The following is a 7,360-nucleotide window of genomic DNA, read 5'->3' on the forward strand; positions in this document are numbered from 1 at the left end:
ATCCTAAGACCCTCAGAGAATATAAGATAAATGAAGAATAATAAAAAAAAAAAAACACACAAAAATAAAATAGCTTACGAGATGGAACTCAAGTCACGTTCACGTCACCGAACTTCACAGATGACTGTCTGAGGCTCTTCTCTCCAGCTAACACTAAATATTTGAGTTAAGGAAAGGCATTTAAAGGGTAATGTCTCCTCCCATACTTACTTTTGTTTTTCTCTTTTTCATGATTTCACTTTCACTTAACAATTACATGTTCCATTCATGTTTATGTAATACAAAAAATATTTTGATGAATAGAACACTCAGATCAGACTTGTTTTGCCTAATATTAACTCACATCAACACCTGTGACATTAAATTAATAATTGCCTTACCTGACACAAAAAATACAAAATTTTCTTTTCTTTTAACTGTCTTTGTTAAAATAAAACTTGTGACTTAAAAAAAATAGGATTTAACATGAGAAGGCCACTCAGGCCAACATGACATGTTAACACTACCTAACATGTCAAAAAAAAAAGCAAATTAAGGCTGCATTAGCATTTAAATGTTGCTAAGATCAGCACCATAGTGGTGTGGTATTTGCCATGTGGCTCTACAATGCAAGTGTCCTCGGTTAAATTCTGTCCAACCTTTTAGGAGTTTTCAATTTCTTGTAGTGTTTGTATGATCTTCCTTCTGGATTTTAGAGTTTTAAAACCTTATTATAAGGATATTCAAGTTAGATTAATAGGCCTGATGTGAATGAGTTTGCATGTATGCTTGAGTGGTGATTTGTTCTTGCCTTGTTGCCACTCTGAGGCTAGGGATCTGTGGCAGCAATTGGAAGGATGCTGATTTAAATCAGATAAATGCCAGAAGTGACTCTATTCCATTGGGTCCCTGAGCAAGGCCCTTACCCTGCAATCACTCCATCCTGGGTATGACGTTAACCCATGTCCCACTTTGCAATCAGGTCCTCCAACCTGCAATGACAAACCTGGGGGTTGGTGGCAAGACTGGCACTCCAGCCACTGTAAAAAAACCCTCAGACTGTTCAGTGTGGTGATGAGGCAATACCCGTTGCTGGGCTGCACTCGTATCTCAATCTGCGTGGTTCGTCGTGTAGTGAGTGTAGCAACGTGCTTCAATTTGCTCAAACTCCACAACCTCTCTCTTGCTGCCAGTGCAACCAGGATGGTCTGAAACTGTGCTAGGGCTAAACAAAAAGGAAAAAATAACCCACCCATGTCACCGTACAATTACTGATTAGTGGTGTTTCTGAATTAAAGTCAATGGTGTCAGCCCCAGCAGATCTTGTGCAAAATAAGTTGTAAGCTACCTTCAGAAATGCAAAATCATTATTAATATGTTTATAGCAACCCTCATCTTTGTCTTCTTAAGCATTTGTCCCATTTTTCTCTTAAATGCTCAATGTATTTCCTTATCTATTAAGTCTTGTGTCTTGTACTATGTGAAATTGTCTTCCTGCCAGGTGAATCAAGTCTGTTTCCAGCTTAGGGGTCTTGACTAGTCAAGTCAAGTCAAGTCAAGAGGGTTTACTGTCACACCATCTGTACACCATATTGCGGCATACAGTGGCATGAACTAACATTCCCCAAGACCGTGCTACAACAAATACATAAACACAGGGCAAGTGCAAGACATCTAAAATAATTGGCCCTGCAGTGTTCTTTATACACTTGGATGTTTTTCTGTGAGGATATCCAACTACAATTGTTGTTTTATCCAACAGATGTTATTGTTTTTTATTTATAATAATTACTTTCTACTTTGCTTTTGATATATTTTAACAATACTCTATCCTCAAATATAATAGCTCTTCATTAGTGAGTGGTATCATTTATTCTTGCAATTTGTGTTGAGGGCTGTCGCAGTGCTCTTTGCCAGCACTTGGTAAGAAGTGCTCTGCAAGAACAAAGGAGTCTGTACTGTTGTATTGTATTTCTGAGGTGGCCATGATAGATTGGCCATCAAGCTCTATGAAGAGGGTTTTGTGTGTTGTATTTACCTCATTTTCAACACAAATTTCACACCCAACTTATCTGGAATGGAGTCTCATCCTTTTCAAGATTTCTTCAATTTTTTCCCTTACATTGTTTTTTAATTTTAAATATTTTCCGGTCTTTTTAGAGAATCATCAAAACTGGGGGGGCTGTCAAAAAACAAGACCTGTTAAAGACCATTCCTTTTGGATTTTGGGCTATACAAGAAATAATTTGCTTTTGGTGTTGCAAATTTCCAGTTCTGTTCTGCGGTTTGAAGACTGTGAGCATTGTTTGTCTGTTATTGTTATTTATTAATTTACTTATTTTTTATTGTGTTTTTACAACAGTTTGAACATTTAGCACTTGAGGCCATGCAGCACATACCAACAGAGAAGTACATAAAGTCCAGTACCATTTTCTCCTTTAAAGGAAGCAACAGTAATACTTATAAAAAAAAGAGATCAATTTTAGGAATGTGCCATTCACATGGCAATACAGGAAATGTTGATTTTCACTAAATTTAAAAATAAAAAAACACACCATGGAAGCCTACGTGTGCTCCTTCACCTTTGTGGAAAAGAAGCCAATAGTCTGAGTTCATGTTTCAAAGAAGTGGAAAGAACAGGTCTGTGTGGAGAAAATTGTTTCTTCAACTGTTTGTGGTCTCGCATTGACCAACAGACACCTGGCTACACAGCGGGTAATGCAGGAACCTGACATTCAGTATACAGTTCACGTCGTGCAGTGCACAGAGTCTCCAAATGCTATCTCCCATAGGTACATTTTACTGCTTAATGGTTGCTCGTTAATGGCTCTTGAGACTTAAAGGAAATTCTCCTTTTCTTAGAAGAACAACAGTGGACAAAAAGTGGATATGAGATACAACTGAGGTAAAAGCAGTCAATACTGAGAAACTGGTTTGAAAACCGTGTTATATTTTGTGAGATTTCGTTCTAGTCTTGTTTAAATCTATTTCTAGTCTTTATATTTTCAACTTATTAGTGGACTGATGCTTTTATCCAAGGTGACTTACAACATCTGAGATACAATCAAATCCATTTGTTTTGTTTTTTAAGTTGGAGCACAGGTAGATAAAGTGACTTACTCGTGGTCACACAGAGTCAGTAGGGGAATTTGAACCCACAGCCACATGTTTTGAAGTTCCAAAGTCTTCCCACAATGCCACACTGCTTGCTCATCAAGAACACAGTAGTTTAAGGTTAAACTTTGCACAAACAGGAGGTTTTTCTTCACAGAGAGATCCATAGACACATGGATTAAGTGACCAGGTAGTGTAGTAGACAGTAGGACTTTAGGGACCTTCAAAACTCAACTTGATGTTATTTTGGAAGAATTATGTGATAGAACTGGTGGGCTTTGTTGGGCAGAATAGCCTGTTCTCTTCTAGATTGTCAGACAGTCATTATCCAACCCGCAATATCCTAACACAGGGTCACGGAGGTCTGCAGGAGCCAATCCCAGCCAACACAGGGCGCAAGGCGGAAACAATTCCCAATTCTTTCTTTGTGTCAAATATTAAATCTGTCCCATTCAGAGTTTAATAATTAGAAACATTCTACTCACTTTAATTTTAAAAGATGTACAGTTGTGCTTGAAAGTTTGTGAACCCTTTAGAATTTTCTATAGAAAGGCATGCAATAGTCGGCGAGGTCACAAAGGACCCCAGGTTAACTTCTAAGCAACTGAAGGCCTCTCTCACATTGGCTAATGTTCATGTTCATGAGTCCACCATCAGGAGAACACTGAACAACAATGGTGTGCATGGCAGGGTTGCAAGGAGAAAGCCTCTGCTCTCCAAAAAAACATTGCTGCTCGTCTGCAGTTTGCTAAAGATCACGTGGAAGAACCAGAAGGCTATTGGCAGAATGTTTTGTGGACGGATGAGACCAAAATAGAACTTTTTGGTTAAAATGAAAAGCGTTATGTTTGGAGAAAGGAAAACACTGCATTCCAGCATAAGAACCTTATCCCATCTGTGAAACATGCTGGTGGTAGTATCATGGTTTGGGCCTGTTTTGCTGCATCTGGGCCAGGACGGCTTGCCTTCATTGATGAAACAATGAAGTCTGAATTATATCAGAGAATTAGCAAAATACCCGCGCTTCACAGCAGAGAAGTAGTGTGTTAAAGAAGTTATGAAAAAGAAAAGGAAACATTTTAAAAATAACGTAACATGATTGTCAATGTAATTGTTTTGTCACTGTTATGAGTGTTGCTGTCATATATATATATATATATATATATACACACAGACACACACATATAAACATATATACATATACATATATACAGTATATATATATATATACACACACAGACACATATATATACATATATATACAGATCTACATATATATATATATATATATACTGTATATAGTAAAATCCCCGCGCATTGCAGCGATGAAGAACTGCTTTTAAATTTTTATTAAGAAGAAAACAAAACCTTTTTAAACTATCTTTTAAGGATCTCTTTGTATACCACGTTGACAGTTCAGCAGTCAAACGACAGCGGGAGCGTGTCCATAAACTTAATTTAAAGTTACGGTTTACACCGTGCTTTGTTTCTGCAGTAGCTGCACTTATGAATAACCTTGTATGTGTTTTTCTTCAGCGCTCTTTGGGAGCTCTTCCTTCTTTTCTACGTACTGCGTTCATAGTCAGTTCACATAATTACGTGGGAGGTGTGATGATGTGACACGCAACTCCGCCCCACCACGGCCATCGAGCTAAAGTCCATTACAGTATATGGAGAAAAATAGGTTAAAGTTATGACCATTACACGTAGAATTTCGAAATGAAACCTGCCCAACTTTTGTTAGTAAGTTGTAAGGAATGAGCCTGCCAAATTTCAGCCTTCTACCTACACGGGAAGTTGGAGAATTAGTGATTAGTGAGTCAGTCAGTCAGTGAGTGAGTGAGTGAGTTAGTGAGGGCTTTGCCTTTTATTAGTATAGATTCTAAAGGAAAATGTCAGGACATCTGTCCATGAACTGAATCTCAAGAGAAGGTGGGTCATGCAGCAAGAAAACAACCTTAAGCACACATGTCGTTCTACCAAAGAATGGTTAAAGAAGAATAAAGTGAATGTTTTGGAATGGCCAAGTCAAAGTCCTGACCTTAATCCAATCGAAATGTTGTGGAAGGACCTGAAGCGAGCAGTTCATGTGAGGAAACCCACCAACATCCCAGAGTTGAAGCTGTTCTGTACAGAGGAATGGCCTCAAATTCTTCCAATCCAGTGTGCAGGGATGATCAGATGTTACCAGAAATGTTTAGTTGTAATTATTGGGGGGGTCACACCAGATACTGAAAGCAAAGGTTCACATACTTTTGCCACTCACAAATATGTAATATTCCACCATTTTCCTTAATAAATAGATGACCAAGTATAATATTTTTGTCCCATTTATTTAACTGGTTTCTCTTTATCTTGTTTTAGGACTTGAGTGAAAATCTGATGATGTTTTAGGTCAAATTTATGTAAAATATAGAAAACTCGAAAGGGTTCACAAACTTTCAAGCACAACAGTATTTCTTTATAATGAAGTGTAAAAGTAAAACATTGCATAGGTTTCTGATTCTTAATCCAAGGTTAAAGTTGAGGGCTTCTGTCTATCCCCATGACACTAGACATGAGGCAGGAGACAGTCCTGTAGAAAGTGCTAGTCCATCACAGTATGTTACTATAAATATTTTCAAATCTGCTTAATCAGGATTGGGAAGTATGGAGTCATTAAGGGGCAAAGATTATCTTAGTAGGATTGTGTGTTTTTGTTTTGGCAGTTTTGAAATCAATACTAAATATCTTCTTCTTCTTTTGACTGCTCCCGTTAGGTGTTGCCACAGCGGATCATCTTATTCCATATCTTTCTGTCCTCTAAATCTTGCTCTGTTACACCCACCACCTGCATGTCCTCTCTCACCACATCCATAAAACTCCTCTTAGGCCTTCCTCTTCTCCTCTTGCCTGGCAGTTCTATCTTTACCATCCTTCTCCCAATATACCAAGCATCTCTCCTCTGCACATGTCCAAACCAATGCAATCTCGCCTCTCTGACTTTGTCTCCCAACCGTCCAACTGGAGCCAACCCTCCAATGTCCTCATTTCTACTTCAATCCATCCTCATCACACCCAGTGCAAATCTTAGCATCTTTAACTCTGTCACCTCCAGCTCTGTCTCCTGTTTTCTGGTCAGTTCCACCGTCTCTAACCCATATAACATAGCTGGTCACACTACCGTCCTGTAGACCTTATCTGTCACTCTTGCTGATACCCATCTGTCACAAATCACTTCTGACACTCTTCTCAAACCATTCCACCCTGCCTGCACTCTCTTCTTCACCTCTCTTCCACAATCCCCATTACTTTGTACTGTTGATCCCAAGTATTTAAACTCATCCACCTTCGACAACTCTACTCCTTGCATCCTCACCACTGACCTCCCTCTCATTTACACACATGTATTCTGTTTTGTTCCTACAGACCTTCATTCCTCTCCTCTCCAGAGCATATCTCCACCTCTCCAGGGTCTCCTCAACCTGCTCCCTACTCTCGCTACAGATCACAATGTCATCAGCAAACATCATAGTCCACAGGGACTCCTGTCTAGTCTTGTCTGTCAACCTGTCTATCACCATTGCAAATAAGAAAGGGCGCAGAGCCAATCCCTGATGTCATCCCACCTCCAAATTGAATACATCTGTCACTCCTACCGCAGACCTCACCACTGTCACACTTCCCTTGTACAAATCCTGTACAACTCTTACATACGTCTCTGTCACTCTTGACTTCCTCATACAATACCACAGCTCCTCTCGAGGCACCCTGTCATGTGCTTTCTCCAGGTCCACTAAGACGCAATGCAACTCCTTCTGGCCTTCTCTAAACTTCTCCATCAACACACTCAGAGCAAACATCGTAACTGTGGTGCACTTTCTTGGCATGAAACCATACTGTTGCTCACTATTCATCACCTCACTTCTTTACCGAGCTTCCGCTACTCTTTCCCATAACTTCATGCTGTGGCTCATCAATTTTATTTCCCTGTGGTTACTGCAGTCCTGCAGTCCCCCTTATTCTTAAATATCAGCACCAGTACACTTCTTCTCCCCTCCTCAGGCATTATCTCACTTTCCAAGATTCTATTAAACAATTTGGTTAAAAACGCCACTGCCATCTCTCCTAAACACCTCCATGCTTCCACAGGTATGTCATCTGGACCAACGGCCTTTCCATTTTTCATCCTCTTCATAGCTGTCCTCACTTCCTCCTTACTAATCCATTGCACTTTCTGATTCACTATCTCCACATCATCCAACCTTCTCTCTCTCTCATTCTCTTC

General features: G+C 39.5%; 1 long non-coding RNA gene across 1 annotated transcript in view; it reads right to left on the minus strand.

Moving 5' to 3' along the window:
- Positions 1-166, minus strand: part of LOC120538671 — a 5,022-nt gene extending 4,856 nt beyond the window's left edge. The window contains exon 1 of the long non-coding RNA XR_005635494.1: positions 79-166. This is a non-coding gene — a long non-coding RNA (uncharacterized LOC120538671). The remainder of the gene's footprint in view (positions 1-78) is intronic.
- Positions 167-7,360: the final 7,194 nt, after the last annotated feature.

This window comes from Polypterus senegalus, chromosome 11 (assembly GCF_016835505.1).
Source record: "Polypterus senegalus isolate Bchr_013 chromosome 11, ASM1683550v1, whole genome shotgun sequence".
In the NCBI taxonomy this organism is placed as follows: domain Eukaryota; kingdom Metazoa; phylum Chordata; class Cladistia; order Polypteriformes; family Polypteridae; genus Polypterus; species Polypterus senegalus.